The sequence below is a fragment of the Pogona vitticeps genome, chromosome 6 (assembly GCF_051106095.1).
Source record: "Pogona vitticeps strain Pit_001003342236 chromosome 6, PviZW2.1, whole genome shotgun sequence".
Lineage (NCBI taxonomy): Eukaryota > Metazoa > Chordata > Lepidosauria > Squamata > Agamidae > Pogona > Pogona vitticeps.
In genome coordinates this window covers 59007714-59030175 of record NC_135788.1, presented here as the reverse complement: position 1 = coordinate 59030175, position 22462 = coordinate 59007714, and the positions used below count along the sequence as shown (strand labels likewise).

The 22462-nt window shown below is 43.2% G+C and overlaps 1 protein-coding gene and 1 pseudogene across 3 annotated transcripts in view; both read left to right on the top strand.

The window, feature by feature from the left end:
* CNTNAP2 (contactin associated protein 2) overlaps nt 1-22462 on the top strand; it is a 2051986-nt gene that overhangs the window by 45926 nt on the left and 1983598 nt on the right. The gene's annotated exons all lie outside the window — the stretch shown is intronic.
* LOC140701523 (U1 spliceosomal RNA) lies at nt 21718-21870 on the top strand (annotated as a pseudogene).

The window sequence follows — 22462 nt, the reverse complement described above, 5'->3', positions numbered from 1 at the left end:
TCTGTTGGAATTTGTTTGTAGTGTATATATACTTAAACTTTCATTTTTTAAAAGTCAGGAAATTCAATTCTTGAAAAAACCTACATTTATGAATGTAGGATATTGTGCTTCTCTGCACATGATTTGAAACACTAGGAAATGGCTGGTATTGCTGCACAATATAGTGCCTGTACTGCCAGTAGGAAAAAAAATGCTAAACTATACATAGCAAAGGGTAATCTGGATGTTGACAACACAGAGATGGTCTGCAGGATTCCTTCTTGTGCTCACTACCATTCACACAGAAAAAAAAAGTCCCAAGAATTGCTTTGGATTTAGGGGAGAAGTCGTTAACTGGTGAGTGTGACAAACCCAGACCTACTGGGATCTGCCACACGTTAACTAAGCTGCCACCAACCATTCCCTATAAGAAGTCACACAGACCAGGGATGGATTTTTAAACAAATAAAAGAACAAGGTTTATTTAAATCACACACAGGGAAAATAAAATGATCAGGTGAATAAGATATAGTAACGTGGCTTAGTCTCATTCATACATGCATACAGTTTGGTTCACACAGAACACTTAACTTGAAGCACAGACCCTGAACCTATCAGTTCTGGCTAACCAACAGACACCTGAACCTATCAGGTTGGTACTCTGACACACAGTAGTACCCTGTCTGACACACAGACTCCCACACCAGCTTCTTCTTCCCAGCTGCTGCTTCTTCACATCCCAGCGTCTTCTGAACTTCTCCACACACGCATCACATATATATACACTACAGCCCCTCCTCCTGATGTCCCGCCTTCCACTCCCCATAGGATGGAACTTTCCCTCCAAACCCATGACAGACAGGTAACATCAGTGCTGTATGTAACACCTCCCCTCTTTATAAGTTGTTTTGTAGGGGGAAAGCTAAGGTGCTTTTCACCAAAAAACAACCTGGATAAAACACACAAAAACAGTTATACATACAATACCATACTTACTTATACTTACACTCTAAGTTAACCATATCAATTAGGCATTTAAACATTTACCATATACATTACATCAATTTACCTTTATTCATACAAACCAAGTTCAAAAAAACAGGTACATTTAACTTTTTGTCACCAACATATATACATAGTCCATGTTTCTTTCGCCGTCTTCATTCTTCAGGTCTTCTTGACAAGGCGTCAGCAACACAGTTCACTGACCCTCTGACCACCTTCACTTCAAAGTCATAGTCCTGTAGGTTTAAAGCCCACCTCATAAGTTTGCTATTGTGGGTTTTCATTGTCTTTAACCATTGCAGTAGTGAATGGTCAGTGCACAGAACAAAATGTCTTCCCCAGATGTAAGGCTTGGCCTTCTGGATCGCGTAGACTATGGCCAAACACTCCTTCTCCACGGTTGCCAAATGTCTCTCACCTTTTTGAAGTTTCCTACTCAGGTAGGACACTGGATGCTGGTCACCATTCTCATCCTCCTGGCAAAGAACTGCTCCTACCCCGCTGTTAGACGCATCGGTGTAGATGATGAACTCCCGGTCGAAGTCTGGAGCACGCAGCACTGGATACTGGACGAGCGCCTCCTTCAACCTCTGGAATGCCTCCTCACAGTCGCTGGTCCACGGGACGCGGTCATCAGTCTTCTTCCTCGTCAGATCGGTCAGCGGAGCCGCAATCTCACTAAACCTCGGGATGAACTTTCTGTAGTAGCCCACCAACCCAAGAAATGATTTGACTTTTTTCTTGGTGTTGGGTCTAGGCCAATCACGAACAGCTTCTATTTTGGCCTCCAGGGGTTTTATCACTCCTCCCCCTACTATGTGACCCAAGTATTTTCTTTCTGGGATACCCAGCTGCAGTTTGCTCTCTCTGCAGGGCCCATGCCACAGCACTTCCTCCCCTGGGTCAAAGTGCCTCTCCCCGGCTTGCTGGTCATCCCAAGCTTTCTTTCTGACCTTTTGAGCTTGCAGGGTCTCTGCTGCTAGCTCTAGGTTTCTCTTTAGGTTAGTCCTTAAAGAGTCTATGTATGTCACAACGTCTTGTGGGTCATCCTGGGTGATCTGCTCCCAATTTTGTTTAATCAAATCAAGGGGCCCTTTCACCCTTCTCCCAAATAAAAGTTCAAATGGGCTGAACCCGGTACTGGCTTGTGGCACTGATCGATACGCAAACAAAAGGGATTGCAGCTTCTGGTCCCAATTGTTTGGATTCTCTGCCAAGTAAGCCCTAATCATGCGCATTAGAGTCCCATTGAACTTCTCAGTTAACCCATTACTTTCAGGATGATAGGCAGTAGTTTCCTTGTGCTTAATTCCACAGATTTGCCATAAGCGTTTCATGAGCTTTGATGTGAACGATGCTCCCAAATCTGTGATTATTTCTGAGGCAAATCCCATCCTGGACATATACCCCACCAAGGCATCTGCCACTGTGTTAGTTTCAATGTTAGTCAAGGGTATGGCTTCAGGGTACCTTGTGGCATGGTCCACAATGGTGAGAATGAACCTGTTCCCCCTCTTTGTGGCCTTGGGCAAAGGTCCCACAATATCCACCCCTATGCATTTGAACGGAGTGTCAATCACAGGCAAAGGGCACAACTTTGCTTTGGTCCTGTCGCGGTTATTCCCCTGCCTTTGACACACATCACATTGTTTACAGAAATCCCTGATCTGCTTCCCTATGTCAGGCCAGTAAAAATTCTGTGTGATTCTCTGCTGTGTTTTGTTCACCCCTAAGTGTGCAGCAAACATGTCAGAGTGCCCCCTTTGTAAGATCATGGGGCGATACTTTTCAGGCACCACTAGCTGACTTCTGATCCCATCTCCCCCTTTTGAGATATTCCTCAGGGTCTCTCTATACAAAATCCCCTTTTTCTCTAGAAATCTCACTGGGGTTTCAGGTGTTAGCTGGGCGTCAGTCACCTGTTCAAAACACTTTTGGAGAGTGGCGTCTGCCTTTTGCTCTTGTCCAAATCTGCTGTCTGTGGTTAAGGTTTCCACCACAGCTTCTGAACTCCCCCCACCTGCTTCCGTCTCTGGCTCATCATTACCCCCCTGAACTGTCCCCGTGGTGGCTTGTGAACGGGTAATCACTAGCACCCTTTTCACATGTTCAGCCAGGTCATTTCCCACGAGCACGGCTGCTGGCAGAGTCGATGAAATTGCTAGCCGCCAAACTCCCCTCCAGCCTTGAAAGTTGACAGGTACCTCCGCGACTGGCAGAGAGATCACCTGCCCCTCAATCCCTGCCACCTTCATGCTCTCATTTGGGATTACATATTCCCTAGGAATAATATCTGGATGGCACAGGGTCACCTGAGAACAAGTGTCCCGCAGCCCCCTATACTGATGGCCAAGTATTCCTACGTCCACCCCTGCTGTCTCAAACAACTGGGAATCTGTCCTCACCAGTAGGCAGCGCCTGATCTCCACAAGAGGACCATTTTCCTCAGCCTGATCAGCAGATGTAGCTGTTCCAGATTGAGTAGCCATGGCAACAGGCTCCCTCAGTGACAATGAGCCTTGCTCTTTCTGGACACAGAACACAGCTTTTGGCTTGGTCCCACTCAAATCCTGAGGCACACTTCCCTTTATCTGCTTCCATTTCTCACACCCTGAGATTAGATGGCCCTTTCCCTGACAGAAATAACATTTTCTGCTGTACTTGGAGTCTTTCTCCTCTGGTTTTAGTTTTCCCTCCAAAATCTGAGGTCTTGGTTTCATGTCTGAGGGCTTCCCTTCACCATGGGCCCCTCCCCCTTGCTGGTTTTTCCCTGGTCCCTGAGAGTACTTGCTGTAGGTTTCTTTGGGTTTTCCTACAGATTTCTCCTCACCTAAGGGCTTTCTTATCTGATAAATAAAATCTGCGATCTCTGCTGCTTCTGCCACAGATTTTGGTTTCCTTTCCCTCACCTGGAATTTCAGTTCCCCATGCAGGACTGAATAGAACTGTTCCAGCGCTATCAAATCTTTAAGCTGCTGAAAGGTCTCTGTCCCCTCCTGAGATAGCCACTTCCCTAGCAGCCTCACCAATTGAGCCCCCACTTGGGTAAAAGTCTGCTCTGGTTTCTTTGTGAGGGACCTGAATCTTTGCCTCAGCTGTTCCGCATTTATCCCATGTCTTGCAAACACCAGTTTTTTAAACTCTGCAAAATCTCTCATCAGTTCCTGTGGCATCTCTGAATAAACCTCAGCCAGGCTACCACTGATTAAAGATCGCATGATGGTCATCTTCTCAGTTTCCCTCACTGAGAAGTCCACAAACGCTCTTTCCACTAAGGAAAAGAACACCTCAGGACAATCTCCCTTGTGGTACACAGGGAATTTCTTCAGGTCAGCCTTAGACAATTGGCCTCCCTCAGAATCCCTATTGTTATTATTGTTCTGGTTCATCAGTTCCAATTTTCTTAATTCAAACGCCATTCTCTCTCTCTCCAATCTTTCTTCCCTCTCCATTCTCTCTCTCTCTCTCTCTAATTCAAATTGCCGTTGTTTCTCTCTTTCCCTTTGCTCCATTTCAAATTGCCTTTCCCTTTCTTCCCTTCTTTCTCTCTCTAATCTTTCCTCCATTTCCCTCACCCTCAGTTCATGCTGTTGGGCTAGGAGCAATTTTCTGAGTTCTGGGTTCTGCTCTCCTGTGCTGTCACCCTGCACTGAGCCAAATTCATCCTCAGAACCTTGGTCAACCTGGGGGTCTTTCACTTCACCCATTTCTGCCATTTGGCTTCGAGTCAAGGGCATAATCCCCCCCAGAACAGGCTGCTTTAAAAAGTCAAGCCTCAAAATAAAACGACCACTTTTTTTTTCTTTTGCCTCAGAACCAGCTTTCCCTATAGATTGCTGCTGTCCTTTCAGCACTAACTTGCAACAGTTGCGAGCTAGAGTCTACCCCCCTCTGCTGGGCCTCTCAGCAGACAAGCTAGCTCACTGCTATTTCACAGTTTTGCCTCAGCTTTTTCCCACCAAAACAGGCTGCCTCAGAGCACCCTAATCTAGTCTCCCCAGTTGGCACGTTCTTCTACTAGCGCACCTCCCCGTGAGGTACACCTAGAAGATTACCTACGCGCCTCAGATTGTCCCTGACTAGACCCCCCTTGCTCTGGGCACACTTGCCAAGGCTTTGCTGGACCGCTGGACAACTGGACCAGTCGTATCCCACACGCTGGACACCAATCAATGTGACAAACCCAGACCTACTGGGATCTGCCACACGTTAACTAAGCTGCCACCAACCATTCCCTATAAGAAGTCACACAGACCAGGGATGGATTTTTAAACAAATAAAAGAACAAGGTTTATTTAAATCACACACAGGGAAAATAAAATGATCAGGTGAATAAGATATAGTAACGTGGCTTAGTCTCATTCATACATGCATACAGTTTGGTTCACACAGAACACTTAACTTGAAGCACAGACCCTGAACCTATCAGTTCTGGCTAACCAACAGACACCTGAACCTATCAGGTTGGTACTCTGACACACAGTAGTACCCTGTCTGACACACAGACTCCCACACCAGCTTCTTCTTCCCAGCTGCTGCTTCTTCACATCCCAGCGTCTTCTGAACTTCTCCACACACGCATCACATATATATACACTACAGCCCCTCCTCCTGATGTCCCGCCTTCCACTCCCCATAGGATGGAACTTTCCCTCCAAACCCATGACAGACAGGTAACATCAGTGCTGTATGTAACAGTGAGAAAAGGATTCAGCTTCTGAGATTTTTCCATTGCTTGGTGTCACTTTTTCTGTGCTGTCAGCATGTACCTCTTTGTTGACTGGATCTTCAGCTGTTCAGCTGAGATGAGGGGAATAAATAGTTATGTGGAAATTCCCATTAATAAAGTTGAACAAATAGTCTAGAAATCAGTAAAGAAACAGGAATGGAGGAAAAAACAAAAGTTAAGTGGCTTTTACACAGGGTCAGATGTAAAAGCTCTTTCTTTTTCATGGTCTGTGGCCTCATTTTACCACTTTTATTGCCTTGTTTAGTTTAATAAAGAATTTGCCTGATGGAGTCATATGAAAGTATCCAGATATAATTAGCCTCAGGGCCCACTGAAATGCCTGTTCCTTAGCTCTAGCCGATGTGCTTCGGGCTCACAGTTCTTTTGTATCACTTGCTAGGATATTTTTCCAGCTCATACTGATGTTGCTAAGGCTTTTTCTGACATAAATTTCAGCCACATGTCTTTTGCCTGCCCACTCTGGAAACAAAGAGACAAGACACAGGTGATGGGCTTAACCAGGCCACTCTTTATTAAATCATTAAACTGTTAACTTCCCCCAATTCTATGGAGGGGCCAACTGTAGTGCAGATCCCTGAAGCAGGCACAGGGGTACCTATTTACCCCAAGCCTGCCCCATCTGGTGAGTTCCAAGCCCAAGTTTATGCTGTCAGGTCGACAGCCAGTTTCTGGACAGTTAACTTTCTGACGGCCCTCATTATCACTAGCCACCTATCTCATGATTTTAAGCTGCCAGCAGCTATAGCTGGCTACCCATGCATCACACCATCCTGACAACAGAATTTTGGGATCCTCAATGCTGAAAGGTTGATAGCAATATACAGGAGATGTAACCTTTGGAACTCACTGCTACTCCATTCATCAACCACATCACACACCACAGCATGTAGCTAGCCTTTAGTAAGCTCTCTGCCCACCATCAGGCTGAATACTTCAGCTCTAAGGTCCCACTGCAGATCTTGTGAGAAAATGTCATTGAGCAGATACTCAACTCTAATGTCCGGATGTGTAACTACTGAACCCAAACCAGCCATCATGGCTCTTCACAATTGGCTCTCCATTGAGCCCGAGGATCACAAGGGGCCTGCCAAATCAACCTAGGCAGAATTGCAGACCCAAGAACGTATGTTGCTGGCCATCTCTTTTTTATGATCCCAAAATCTTCATAACCTGAAGTCAACGACTTGCCTTTTCTGTGGCCCAAGTCATTTCCTCCCAAGTGGACCAACAAAATGCCGAGGGGCAAATCCTCATTGCCATCAAAAATTAGAGGCACCAAGCGATCCTATTGTATGTCCCTTTTACCAGTCCACTGCAGCGAGGCCCTTCCTCTCTGGCCCACCTTGGAACCCCATGCTGACCAGCCTGCATGCCTCACTGCCAAGAAAACAAAGCTGTGGCCATAGACATGCATCTGCAACTGCCAATCCAACTGTTGTAAACCTGTAGCAATAACCACAAAGAAAACCCACCAGGAGGTGCACAGCTTACTCTGGGAGAGGATGAACATACAGTTTAAATCTAGATGAAGAGCATCATCAACCCACTTTTTATATATCCTCTTGTGATATCCCTGGGCAGCTGTGGTAGAAGTGGCCCCAATTCAAAAGGATTTAGTCTCAGGTAGGACGGGCCAAAAATAGTATGTTACAGTTTAAACGGTGCAAGGTAAATGCCCACACTAACCTCATAGCCCTAGGTGACAGAGAACTTAATGAATTGACTATATGGACCAGAGCCAAATTGTCACACCAGAAAACAATGGCACAATTGGCCCATTGTTCTGACCATAATCACAGTGCACCCACAATAGAGAAGAACTCTAAAAATGACAAATCCCTAGTTCCCCCTCGGTCATACCACTTCTGTGGCCATGAACCAGCACACCAATGTCCCCTGAAATAAATACCAAATCTTGTGAAACCAGCTCAGTCAGTCTGGACTTGTAGCTCCACCCCCAAAACTTATCGGATCTTCAGAAAGAGATACATTACCATTAAACTTATCCAGAGAGCACTGCCAAACCTGGAGGTCCTCCCTAATACCAGCTGACACACACTGCCAGTGGTGGGGCCACCAAAAGCCTTGCATGGCCTCACAGAGCTTTGCAAAAATGCTCTCGGAGGGACCACCACTTTGTAGGCAGCTCCAGATTGTGAAGGTCAACCAACTCAGTTTGAGGCAACCTGCAACACTACATAACTGTCTAACTCAAGTCTCTAAAATGTCAGCATAGGAATTGGACCATCATTTTTTTCCTCTGCCAGGGGGACTTCACTCTGATGTGATATCCTGGAAGGCCCTTAGAAGCTGCTGACAATGACCCAATCCCCTCTCTCCAGCCAAAAGATAATCATATATAGTGCAACACCACGTGGCACAAATCCAAACTCTTTTTGATAAACCACTCCAAAAAGGAGCTAAAATGTTCAAAGGCTGCATATGATATGGAAGACCCCATGGGAAGGGCCCTTTCCATATAGAAAAAACCTTTAAAGAAAAACCCTAGCAGCTTAAAATTTCCAGGATGCACTGGGAGTAGGTGAAATGCAGACTTTATGTCACATATTGCCACTATATCTAGTCTTGGTCTAAGACAACTTCTCTCCTTGTTTCAATCTTACTGCTCACGTAATGATCTTGTAATTAACGCTGAGAAAACCAAGATTATGGTCTTCTCAAAATCCTGGAAGCTCTTTCACTGGAAAATTAATAGCCAACCGATTGAACAGGTGAGATCTTTTAAGTACTTAGGCTTACTTTTCCACTTTCAACTCAAGTGGACGGTACATAGAGACTCTGCAACTGCATCCGCTTCACATTTTTTAGGAGCTATAACCAAATTCCATTATAAAGCTGGGAACCAGTTTATCCCAGCTGCCACCCAAATTTTCCAGGTAAAACTGATCAATCGCCTACTCTATGGAGCCCCAATATGGATTAATGCGATGGATAACAAAGTTGACCTATTAGCTGCCTCTTTCTACCGCCAGATTCTAGGGATTCCAAACTCAATCAAATTATCGACCATAGCCCTAGAGCTAGGCACGCATTTACCCTCAACGTCAGCGTGGGCACTTACCTTTAAATTCTGGCTCCGTCTTTTCTTTAAATCAAACCCAGACTCTCTCCTTGTGCACCTACTTAAAGATCATTACCAATCTAAGTGGTTTACACTTTGTGAAACCAAACTTGAATCGATTGGCATATCTCTAAGCTCCATCTCTAACAGCAACTTCGAACAGGCGCTCTCTATTATTAAGGAGAAACTATGGGAGTCTGAGTATATTTATCTAGTTTCCAGTATTAATCAAACATGCTCCCCAATTTACTTCGGTATCTTCCCCACCTTTGGCTCCGGACATCTTTATATACAGTCCCTGCTGAACCCTCTAACCAGGAGGGCTTTTATGTTAGCGCGGATGAATATCTTCCCTTCCGAAGTTCTCAAGGGACGATATGCCAGAATACCCTTCGAAGAAAGAACTTGTAACCTCTGTGGATTAGAACCCGATTCAGTTACGCATATTCTATGTCATTGTCCAGAGCTAAGAGATCTCCGAGACCGTACTCTAGGGCCAATCATTTCAGACTTTCCGGGTCCCCCCCCCCCAGTTTCTGACAGGTTTTCTTCTTCATGACTTCTCTCAAGAAACAACGACTTTAGTAGCTGAGTTCCTTGCACAGGTTCTCACTTCCCAGTCCTCAAAAAACTAACTTGACTCCCCTAAGCACCTCTGTGGTCTCATTCCCCCCCTCCTTACTATTTAATTATTTACTTAACTGTATGTTTTAACTGTTCTTTTCTTTATGCCAATAAAGGTTGTTGTTGTTGTTGTTGTTGTTGTATTGCCAGCTTCACATCCTCACCACAAGCCCTAACCATATATACAGCTGAATCAAAAGATATGTGCCAAACTGTATAGAGTTTCTGAGGGATAACAGAATTGACTGAATCCCCATCAGGAAAAGACAAATGACAAATAAGTCTATATTCACCTGACGCCTTCTAAGGCACAACACCCAAAGTGGAAACTGTTAGGTTACAGACAAGAAGGTGGTGGAATGAGCCAAGGACCCTGCCCTCTCCAACTTTTTTGCTAATCTTCTGGTGGACTACCTCCTCCATTTCCCTGACAGACTTCAAATTTTTGGGTCAGTGCGCTGTGCACTCACCTGTGGCTGGAATCCTGAACAAAAACTGAAAACCATTTAACAAGTAACATGCATCAAACTCTTCCGCAACCAGGAAACCAAAACCTTAACTTTAAATGGGCTGGACCCTTTTTGAGGAATTAAAGCCTCCTCTTCAAGACTTTTTGCCTTCTCCAGCATCCTTCCCAGTGTCCATTGCTATAGCTATTAAAGGGGTGTGGGCCTCTGCAGATATAACATTCATGCTGAAATTTGCAGGGCTTCCTATTGCACCCCAAACTCCCAGTGCAACAATCAACTGATTGCCCCATTACCATGAAGGGTGTATTGCTTCACCCAGCCCTCTGCACTAAATGTCCACTATCAAATCGCTCACCCAACAAAGGCTGAGCCAATGTCATCAGCTGAAGCCACAGCTGAGGAGGGTTTTCATCATACTTCATGATTGGAATAATAGCCATATGCTCCCACAAGCCGATGCAGCTGCATAACATTATGCCCAGAAAATGTAGCTGTGCCCGATCAACAGGATATGCAGCCTCCTCCTCACAATCACTGTATCTACAAAAGAGAAACACAGCCAGAAACCAGCCTAGAGTTCAGGGAGGCCACAAACATATCTCTGATGATTAATATCATGTTTCCCTGAAAATAAGACCGGGTCTTATATTAATTTTTGCTCCAAAAATGCATTAAGGCTTATTTTCAGCGGTTGTTTTCCCCCCAATGTACAAAAATCTACATTTATTCTAATACAGTCATGTCATCTTCTTCTGGTTGCTGCACAATGGTGGAGGGTGGGGTTTCACTTAACTGGGGCTTATTTTGGGGGTAGGGCTTATATTGCAAACATCCTGAAAAATCATACTAGGGCTTATTTTTAGGTTAGGTCTTATTTTCGGGGAAACAGGGTAGATGCCCAATGCCCCAATTTTTAAATCACTTAGGAGGCATAACCTAATGCTGACTTCCTACCTTGAATTGAACCTGGGGACAACACTTTCCTGTGGAGGTAAACAACATACTGCTGCAGATGTTCGAACGGCACAGGCTATAGCAGACCTACTAGGCTTCTAAACTCCTGGAAATCTGTACTCACTGCTGCATAGCCCTTGCATGTCCATGGAGTCAATGCCAAACCTATTGCTCTTTCAGCATCATCCTGCCAATTTGCCTAACCTCTGGGGGCAGTGTCTTAGGGTACTCTCTGGCTCCCGGGTCTAATTCCATGAAATGCTCAATCTGTTGATGGAATAGTGCATCTGCTAAGCTATTTTTACCTGGAATGTGTCTGGCCTGCACCATAATATTAAATTGCAAGGCATGCAGTGTGAAAACCCAGACTAGACACATCACCCGTTCTGAGTGTGATGTGAGACTGTTAATAATGTAGACTACAGCTGAATTGTCGCACCAAGGGTGGACAACAAAATTGGCTCACTCTGGTGCCCACAGCCAGAGCACTCCTAGAATAGGTAAAAATTCCAGGAATGTCAGGTCTTCTATGATGCCTCTCTGATGCTATCCAAGTGCTAGCACACCACCTTCCTTTAAAATAAACCCCGAATCCAAGGGAGCCTGCCACATCTTATTGTACTTGAAAATCAGCCCTGAGATTCAATTCAGATCTCCAGAAGGCAATCCCATTAAACCCTTCCAAGAACTGGATCCACACCTGCAAGTCCTGCCTCATACCTGTCACCCATGTCATATGGAATGGTTGGCAAAGGCCACGTATGGCCTTGCAGAGTATTCTCAAGAAAGACTGGCCAGGTACAACTACCTTACATGTGAAGTTGCAGTGTCCCATTGCTTCATGCAGTTCCTTTAACAAAACTTTCTTTCTCCTTAATATGCTGCTTAAGCTCGTTCAGCTTTTTGTCTGGCAATCTGCAAGCCTGCATCTGAATATCTAGTTCTATTCCCAGGAACACAAGAGAGGTGGAGGGATCCTCCATTTTCTCTTCTGCTAATGAGAAGCTAGCTCTGCTAGCTCTCCAGCCATTACTTGAAATGACTCCAGAATGAATTTTCAGCATCCCAAATACTTCTCCTGGCAAAAAAGAGTCATCTAAATAATGAGCCATGCTTCTGAACCTCACCCTGTGTCTGATGTTCCACTCTAAAACTGAGCTGAAATGCACATTGAGAATAAAACCCTAGCAAATCAAAATTCTCAGGGTAGACTAGAAGGAGAGAAAAATCTGACTTAATGTCACACTTGGCTATCTCAGCTCTGACACCACACCTCCAAACTATGCACACTATGTCAAAGGAAGTGTATCACACAGAACATAACTCGGGCAGAATGGTGTCATGCACCAAATTGCCTTCTGGGTATGAGAGGTGATGTATAAGCCTATACTTTCCTTGATTTTCCTTGGGCATCATGCCTAACAGAGAAACTCTAAGATAGGCAATCAGGGGGTGCTCAAACAGCCCCAACACCCATCCTTCCCTGTCCTTCTTGTCAATCTTGACCCTGATTACATCCTCCATCCTTTTAACTGACTTCAGATTCCACGGGAATGAACATTTATGTGTTCCCACTACAGGGATCCTAAAACCTTCCCTAAAACCCCTTAGCTAGTAAGTAGCATCTTCCTTCTTGGGGTAAGCTTTCAGCCAATTTTCCAAGACATCCACTCTAATTGGGTTGTGCCCTTTTTGCAGGGGCTCTGCCTCCCTCTTCTGGTTTCCTGTTTCTGCTGGTGTCCTTATTGCTGCCTCTTTGTATCCATGCTCAAAAGCACATGTTGGGATGCTGAACCCCGCATGTAGTGCACTCATGCCTGTATTTGTGAGCTTTGCATGTGTACACTCCCCTTAAGTTAAAGTCTCAGCAGAGCAGGTGGGGTTGAACACAGGGATTAAAATTCTGCTCAGCCTTGTGAATGAGGTGCCCATTGTCAAACCTGTCACCCAAGTTTGGTCTGGCTGGCATCAGGTACTGCAGCCATAGGCCTGGCTAGGGCTTGTCCCAACAAATATTTGGGTGAATTGCAGCTCTCATATGAAACAATTTGTCATAGAGAAGCAACACATGCCTGGGGTAGTCTACTACGCTCTATAAATTAAGTCCAGGTATTGGGATAGGGACTGTGCTCTCTATGGCTGGGCCTTCACAATGACCCCAAAATAAATAAAAAATCCAAGAAGCTGGTTGGCCCATGAATGATTGGGTTTCCACCTTCTGCGCCTCTCTATCATTTCTGTCCTCTTTCTCCAATTCCTTATTATCCACATTTCTATTTAAGAGCTCAAAAACATCCACATAATACCTCCTGGATTTAATCCTTAGTTGCAGGAGTCAGGTGATCTCCTAAAGGCATTGCATAATCTCCAAAAGGCAGGAACCTTCAGAGGAACTGAATTGTACCCAGTATCTGGAACGGATGTGTAGGGTCAGACACACACTCCAGCTGTTATGCAAGTGGAGCTGGGAATGACACCTGAGGATAAGGAGCAATCCAGTTGCCTGGTGTTGTACTAGGACTTGGTTATTGGGTAGTCTGTAACCATACCACCTGTGTGTTCTGTTGCAATGTGGTATATTGCAGGCCCACCTGCTGACTACCAGGCCAAGGCCACTCAACCAGCAGACATCCGGCATAACTGCCAGCTCACCTGTTGCTCTTGCCTGAGGTGCATCCTGGGCTTCCCTGTCCATCCCATCCTCAAAGTTTGTCTTCATTGCCCTATAATGGCATCTTGAATCACATGTTGATGGAGCTGCCACCATAGCCACTGAAGCACCATTCGCCACTTCAGATGCTTGATAACGTGACTTTGCCACCAGAGGCTCAGACCCAGATTTCAATGTTTCTGGAACTGCTGAGTGTCTCACCTCTAGTACAGAAAAATGGGACATTAAATCATCTACCAAAGCCTTAGGTTTCACCCTCTTTTGGCTCTTTGTTTCCATAGCTGAGTGACACAGTTGGTGCTCACGCATCGCTGAACCAGCCTATGAGGCACGCTCAACCTCCAGAGCAGAAATTTTTGCCTGTAGCTGTTCCCATACCGGCCAGCTGTCTTCATCAGAAGATGAAGGGGGAGACCTGGGGGGCGCAAGGTGCTTCTTGGCAGGCTGCTTGCCCTTACTCTTCCCCTGACCTTTCTTAGGAGCCATGGCCACTGCCCAGCTTTTTGAATTATGGGTACAGAAGCACAATATCCCACATTCATAAACTGGAGTTTTGTTTTGTTTTTAAAGAATTGAATGCCCTGGCTTTTTAAAATGGGAGTTTAAATATACTTATGCTATCCACAAGTTTAATCAGAAATTTCCATCACATAGAAATACCCAGTGGTAGGGATTCCAGAAGATGATTATGTGACCTGTTTTGTGGTTACTGGGAGAAGACAGAAATGAGAACTGCTTGGATCCAGGTATAGTTCCTCTGTGCCAAAATAGTTTGAAGGGCTATTTTGGACTTAATGAAATGGTGAACCAAAGGTGATACAATGGAGAAACATACACATTTTTTAATCTCTTGGTTATACAGATGTTGCCATGCCTGCTCTGCCAAATGCAGGCTGGAGAGCTATGTTCCAATTTCATATCCCTTTTTTGTTTTGAGTTAGGCAAGCTGAGGAAGAAAACCTGTATTAGACTAAAACCTCTATGGATATGTTGTGTGCATGTTTTCCACGTCCCTTTGTTCTTTAAAACTACAAAAAGGGAAGAAGTTGGATTTACCAAAATCTCACTGGAATCATGCATACTATATTAAAGGAAGACAGTGAAGAAACAGAGGGACAAAAGTCACATTGTTTGGAATGTGGTGTTGGTAGACATACTAAAGGCAGCCAGAAAAGCAGAAAATGGTGCTCAGTCAAGTCAACTCTGCATTCTTACTTGACCAAAAATAACCCTAGTCTATCCTACCATGCACATATAATGAAAATGTGAACATTCTAAATGACCGAACTATTTGCACTGAAAAGCATTCTGAACAATCAGAATGTGTCTAGAATCATGATTTCTGTGTTTTAATCTAAGAACACAAATGGGTCCTATGATAGGACAGTGATTTGGGTTTGATCCTGTATAAACATCATATGGATGCATGTGCACCTCTGCCTTGGATTGGTGTTTTGTTGCATTTCAGAGCCATCCTCTAGGGGACCCATAATTTCTGTCTTGTAGTCTGTGTCCATGTGGTTGGACAGTGGTTTAGGGATGATCCTGTGGAAAGATTATGTTGATCTATGTTTTTGCATGACACACAATTTCTGTGTTTTAATGTGTGGGCAGAGATGTGGCATATGATTAGACAGTGGTTTGGGGGTGACCCTACATCAAAATCATGTTGATCCATGAGGATCCATTGATCATATCTATGTTTTTGCACCACTGGAAAGCCATGCACTGGGGCACCCATGGTTTCTCTTTTGTTGTCTGTGGGCAGAGATGGGCAATATTATTTGATAGTGGTTTGGGGAATGATCCTATGTAAAAATCATGTGGATCGATGAGGATCTGTGCCTTATATTGTTCTTTTTTTCATGTCACTGCTAAGCCATAAGCCATGCACTCAGGGACCCATGGTTTAGGTGTTTTATTGTCTGGGCAGAGATGGTTCATGTGAATGGACAGTGGTTTGCAGATGATTCTGCAGAAAAATCATGTGGACCCATTAGGATTTGTGCATCATCTCCATCTTTTTGTGCCACTGAAAAACCATGCACTGAAGGACCCATGGTTTCTGTGGTGTCTTTGATCTGGGATGGGATCTTTGATCTGACAGTCATTTAGGGAGGATCATATCTAAAAATCGTATGAATCATGTGGAGCTATAAACCTATGAGTAAACTGGGTAAATTTACTCATGAGGAAACCAGATAAACTTATAAGTAACCCAGGTAAAACTTGCTTTGAGATCATTCCCCACTCACAAAGGAAAGAAAACCAGTTATTTCACAGCTTAAATGAGTGTGCTGCTGAATATTATTATCCGTTTTTAAAAGTACCATTTTATATATTTTCACAGGCAGGAGCCAAGAAGGAGTTAAATGCTGCCGTCTGTCTCCAGACAAGTTCTGAGTGGTTAGAATGCTATGTTATGCAAATAGGTCTCTTGCCAAGTTATTAAAAAGCAGCAATTTCAGAGGCTTTCAGGCTTTACAAGGACTAATTAAAAAGTTTAAGTTAGATGGCTCAATCATTTTGAATGGGAAAAAGCAGCAAAAATGACATGGATTTTTAGGTATGCAAATTTCATCTTTTTCAGTGGGTTGTAGCTGAAAGTCACTTGTGTCTGCATAAGGTAAAAACAATGTTATTTTTAAAAATCACAACTCAAAAACCCTTTGCCCAAATGTCCCCATATTTGGCAGACAGCAAGAACAGAAATTCTGCTACATCTGTTGCCAAATTTAGTGCTGATCCAATGTGCAGTTTCATAGTTATAATTTTTTGTTTGATTTGGTTTTTGATTTGCCTTATGGAATTCTTTTCTGCTCCTAAGAGTATAATATATGGCCGCATGCCTGTGGGGGCATAATAAACAGCCAAATACCAGTCCCCCAATATTGAATTCTAGATAAGTATTTCTGTTGGATTTGAGCACTGTAGCAATGACAGTTTAAGAGGTAAAAATGTAGCATGACTGAAATAGTATACAGCTAATGACTGGCTAGGGATAATTTGCATAATTTTGCTTGCCAGTTTATTTTCCTCTTGAAGTTGGTGGGTTAAACTTTGTCAAATAAAACATTAATAATTTATATTTGCATGACATGATGTATAAGGAGGAAGACTTTTAAAGCACTAATAAATATCTGAGCTATTTGCAATTGTAATAATGTCAGCAAAAGGATATGGAGAAATTTCTTGTACAGTCTAATGAGGCCCATAGGACAGACCTTCTCTACTGCTGGAGAAGTGTAATACTGATAAACATTTAGGCTCAAATGAAAAACCATAAAGATCAGACGTATCAATTTCTAGACTTAAGTCAAAGAGAATTATATTAACCTTTAAGCAGCTTGAGATCAGGCTTTCTAAGCTTTGGGAACTTGATTTCTCTTTATGTTGAATGGGCACATTCAGTGGGTCCTGGGACCAGTTTCATCACCTGGATCTTGATGTGATTCACAGACAACCATAGCTGTCATGTGCTGCTGAAAACTGGTGGTGTACTGAGAAGACAGAATGAAAACTCTACTTCCAATTTCTGGAAAACTACTTTTGGAATAGAACAAGATATTCAGGAATCACATACCTGGGTTTTAGAGAGGAACTGCTTACTCATGAAAGTTCCACCAGCATCGTTCTTGACTAAACTAGCAGTGTGTGCTGCTACAGAACCACCAATGTTTACTTCAGATAGTGAGGAGGGACTGTTGGGACTTGCAAAATGGACCAGAAGGGTTCTGTAGTCTGTGGATTGTCACTTTCTATTTCATTCCCTTCATACATAAACTAGAACATCTGCATGGTTTTAAAAATCTAGAGGTGCTTCTGAGATTAATTATCCCCCAGAAATGGCATGGGTAATGTTACATTCTTGGTTGTGACAACAAACCTTTGCAACTTTATTCCTGTGTGCCTTTAGGACCAAGAAAGAAATCCTGTTAAGTTCCCTGAGTAGTTTGGTGTTGAGCAAAAATTGTTGTCAAGTCAATTTCAACATATGATGACTCTTCCCAGAATTTCCTAGGGTAAAGTACAGTGGTGCCTGTACTTAAAAAAAGAAGCACACAGCAAGCCCGGTTGGAAGGCGCTGGGGCTTTAAAAAATAGAAAGAAAACCCAAAAGAAACAGCAAGGCAAGCTCTGTCACCGGGGCTTTAAAAAAATTAACCAAAAATAAACAGCAAAGCAAGCTGCGTTGCTGGGACTTAACCCCCCCCCCCCAAAAAATAAACAGTAAAGCAAGCTCAGTCACTGGGCTTAAAAAAACCCAAACCAAAAATAAACAGCAAAGCAAGCCCTGAAGGCGCTGGGGCTAAGAAAAAATCACCAAAAAACCAAAACCACAACACAGCACAGAAACATACCCTCCCAGCCCAAAACCACTCTGTAAAAGCCACCCAGAACTGTTTTTAAAAAGCAGAAAACAGCATCTTACTTTACCAGGCAGCCTCCTCCAATAGCATGGGGCGAAAGAGCTACAAAGAGCCTCATCGCCACCTACAGTTAGAAATTTGAATTTCCTGCCTTTTTCTCCTGCCTTTTTCTGTTCGTAACTGGAAGCTCTGGCCACAAGGCGAAGCAAAATTTTGCATCTGGAGCTGGTCGTAACTTGAAATGGTTTGTAAGTCAGGACGTTCATAAGTCGGGGCACCACTATATTTAGAAGTGGTTTACTAATCTGTCATTCTAGTTGGCTTCTGGGACCATACAGCTTGCTCAAAGCCACTGAGTGTCATTAAAAGGTTAAGTTCATTTGTTTATCAAGAAAAAAACACAAATAGAAAAGCAGAAACTTTGCACAGTTCGATGCAGGCTTAGCTGAAATTTCAGTTTTAGCCCTCTAGAGTTAGGGATTTTTGGAAGTTCCCTATATAATAAATGAGAACAATTATATCATAGCTGTTTCTAGCAATCAAGTAAAAGGTTGGCAGGAGTCGTACCAAGCCATCTGTTTGTTTGATAAATGTGTATATTTGAAGACAAAATGTGTATTAATAAATTACTGCTCTCTCATTTAAAATTTGAAGTGCTATTTTACTCCCCCCAGCCCAGCCCATTTGTAGTTGTTAAACTGTCTTCATAACTGATATGTTGGTGCATGATTGGCAGGGCAATTATTCTTGATATGGGCTTGGATTACAAAAGTTGGTAATAACCTAGCCAATACATTTCAAATTGAGTGCACTGAATGAATAGATGGATTAATGAATGGGCCTCCTCAGAAGGAAATCTGTTGAGTACAATGACTGATTAGGAACACTAAAATCCTATGTTTGGGCAGTAAAATGCTCAACATGTGTATTTGTAATGTATTGTACTAAGCTTATCGGTACTGTAGGGATGGGTGTGCGCTCACAAAATGATTCATTCTTGACAAAACAAGCTGGTGTGAAAAGGCAAGAAGACGAGGAACAAGTTGATGAGATAACTACTAATCAAGGTCTCTACAATTCACACAAAACTTATTTGTGCAACACTACTGTATTTTCTGTTTATTTATCAAACAGACACATCTGGCACAAAAGGACTAGCTTATTTATCAACATGGTGCAAATGACCCATTGAATGCATCTGATTTTTAAAAGCCCACCAGAAGGCAGCAGCTATCGCAGTCTTACTCAATTTGTGCAATAGAATGGTGCTTTGCAAGACAAATTTAATTTGTTCCGCGGTTAATGTTGTCTTGCGAAAAATTTGTCTTGCGAAATGCGTTTTCCCATAGGAATGCATTGAAATCTAAGTAATGTGTTCCTATGGGCAAAAAAAGTCAGAACAAAGTCAAAGCCAGGAGGTGAGGCTGAGGAGCCTAATGACGAGGGAGGCCCAGAAAGAAAGGACACGAAACCGGGCCTTCTCAGCAGTGGCTCCTCGCCTCTGGAACAATCTCCCTCCTGAGATCCTCTCGGCCCCCACTTTGGACACTTTTAAAAGTCAATTTAAAACATGGCTATACATTTAGGCCTTCCCTCCAGTTAATATCTGACTTTTCTGTTTATTCTCTCCTTATGTATTTTCTATTTTATTGTTGTATTCTGTTTATTACAATATGATTTATGTACCGTATTTTTCGCTCCATAAGACGCACTTCCAAATAAGACGCACCTCATTTTTAGGAGAGGAAAACTGGAAAAAAATATTCTGGCAAATTCATAAGGCAGTAGCAATAGATAGATGTTGTCACATCAATTACCTCAAACTTCTTGCAGTGTACAACACAGTGAGAGCTTTTGAACAATTTGTAGTTGGCAAAGTTATTCCAATAGCCACAGACAACAACACTACAATGCTTTATATCAACCACCAAGGAGGAACAAAATCCATGTCTTTCTTGCTACTAACAGTACAGTTTTGGGACTGGTGTATTCTCAAGCATGTCATTTCACAAGTCATACATGTACCAGAAGTGGAGAATCATGAAGCAGACTTCTACAGCAGGATGACACACAATGAGTGGGAATTACAGTACCATCTCAAGTTTTAACACTTATAATGAATTGTTATTGCACTGAAAGAGATGAATAAACAGATTGTTGCTGGGTAGTCAATAAGAGCTATGATGAAGAAATCACCACCAGCACAGGTGTAAGCAAACAGCAAAGCATGCCTCCCTTCCACTCCCTCCCTTCCTCCCTTCCTTCCTTACAGCAATAAAGTTTTTTCTCTCTCCATCATTCAGTTCTTTACTTTGCAGCATGCAGCATGTCCACAGAAAGTGTGCTTACTTTTATCAGCTTTTTGCAGCTGATCCTCCTGTTTCCTCCACTCTCTAATCATTTTTTTCAGATGAGGAGGCCCAAAATGTCTCTGCACTGTTCACTGTTTCCATACTCCTTAGCATATTTTACTACCTCTAGTTTAAAAGGAATGCTATATGCTAGCCTTTTCTGCTTTGCACTGGTAGAATGAGTTCCCATACTCTGCAAGAAAAATGTGCCCCTTATTCATCACATCTACTGCCTGCTTCCTTTTACAAATATAATCTCAAAGCAGCACAGAATCATAGAATAATGGAGTTGGAAGGGGCCTATAAGGCCATCAATTCCAACCCCTGGTTCAATGCAGGAATCCAAATCAGAGCAGATCTGACAGATGGTTGTCCAATTTTATAGACTACAATAGGATAAAATACAGTAGCTGGGAATCACAATGAAAAGATAAAATCTACCAGCAATATTGTAGAACAACAATGATTAAGAAAAACCAATAAAAACAGGGGGAGTGACACCATGCAGCTTTTGTTAACACAAAAATACTACTAAAATTTCTATTTCCAGTTGTGTGTGTGTACATGTGAAGTGATATTTATGAAATGTTGGGTTCTTAAACCAATTTTCAAGATTTCAAAGCTTTACTTGAACATATTCAGATCTGTGATTCAGATCTGCCCTCTGCAATTCAAATTGCCTTGCTCCTGATAAGTCCATAAAAACTGGACTCAGCTAATGTGGCAAGCTAATACACCAAATAAAACCTGTAGCCCTAGTGGTAATATATTAAGGAAAGGAGTGTTAGGTCCCTTTTTGGTTTCCCTTTTGAACTTTATTCTGCATGTGCTCAGTGCCTTTTTAATCATTCTGTGCTTCAGAATGAAATTTGGCTAACAATACACATTAGCCTCCCCCCCCCGGTCCCTTAATGTTTTAAATATCTGCAAAATTACTTCTATTTAGGCCTAATTTATGATGAAGTGATGCAGCTTCCTGCAAAGCTCTGAACTACAGAGAGCTATTCTAGCGGGCTCTCAGTAGTAACTTTATCTTCCCCTGACCATTCTCAGGCCTGTTTTAACTTACTGCCAATTTTAGAAGCTTTTGTTTCTGTCCTCTCTCCCTCTCCCTCTCCCTCTCTGCTTCTCAAAATGTATGGCTAGTTACATGGTCTAACTTCTCTGCAGAAGGTGAAGGGAAAGAGACTCCTCCTTCCTGCTTTGCTTCTCCAATAGAGAAGCCTACTGGGTGATGCAAGCAGGCAGATATGCTAATATCTGTGCACTGGAGGATTGTGGGAGGAACATCTAGCCCCTGATAGGGGTCCTGTGGGGCACCCCAAAACACTGAGTAGCTCTCCTGGCCTCTTTCAGGACTGGGGCTGTGCAGCACTGTTTTGATCAGGAGGTACAGCCGGCGGTCACCATGCCTTTGGGGGATAGTGCACACAAAGGGCCAGGAGGCTTAGGGGCCATTCAAACTCAGACCTGGCAGGGGAGATACCATTGTTGTAAAAGTGGTTTTCCCAGGGTAAGACTCATCTATTGCACTTCGGATGAGCTGACCCCTGTGATTTCCCCAAATGTGGGAAAGTCAACTGCCTAAGTGGGAGACTGTGTTTGTGGTTTCCCTTGGTCTTTCTAGAACCACCCTTTGGTCCTTGGCTGTTTTCACTGCTTGCTGCCATAGGCCTGTTTGCCTTGCTGGTTTTCCAGATGGGCTGCAGGAAGCAGATCCTGGAAAGCTAGCAGTGCAGAATGGTGAGGTCCAAACAGAAAGCAGTCTCTGCTGCCAGTTCAGAGGCCTCCCAGCATGGCAGTGGGAGGCTTTTGGGTGGTGGTGGCTAAGCCCTGGGTTACTGCATTCACTCCATAAGATGCATGTACTTTCCCTCCCACCTTTTTGGAGAGAAAAATATTTATTTATTTTATTTATTTATTTGATTTATACCCCGCCTATCTGGTCCAAACGGACCACTCTAGGCGGCTAACAACCATAAAGATAATATAAACAACGAAGACAGACAATTCTAAAAAAGAAGGCACTACATTAAATCATATAATATACAAAACAAAAAAGTGCGTCTTATGGAGCGAAAAATATGGTAATTGTGTTTTTTGTATTATTTCACTGTTTTTACTATATTGGAAGCCGCCTAGAGTGGTTTTTTAGACCAGATGGGCAGGGTATAAATCAAATAAATCAAATAAATAAATAAATAAAT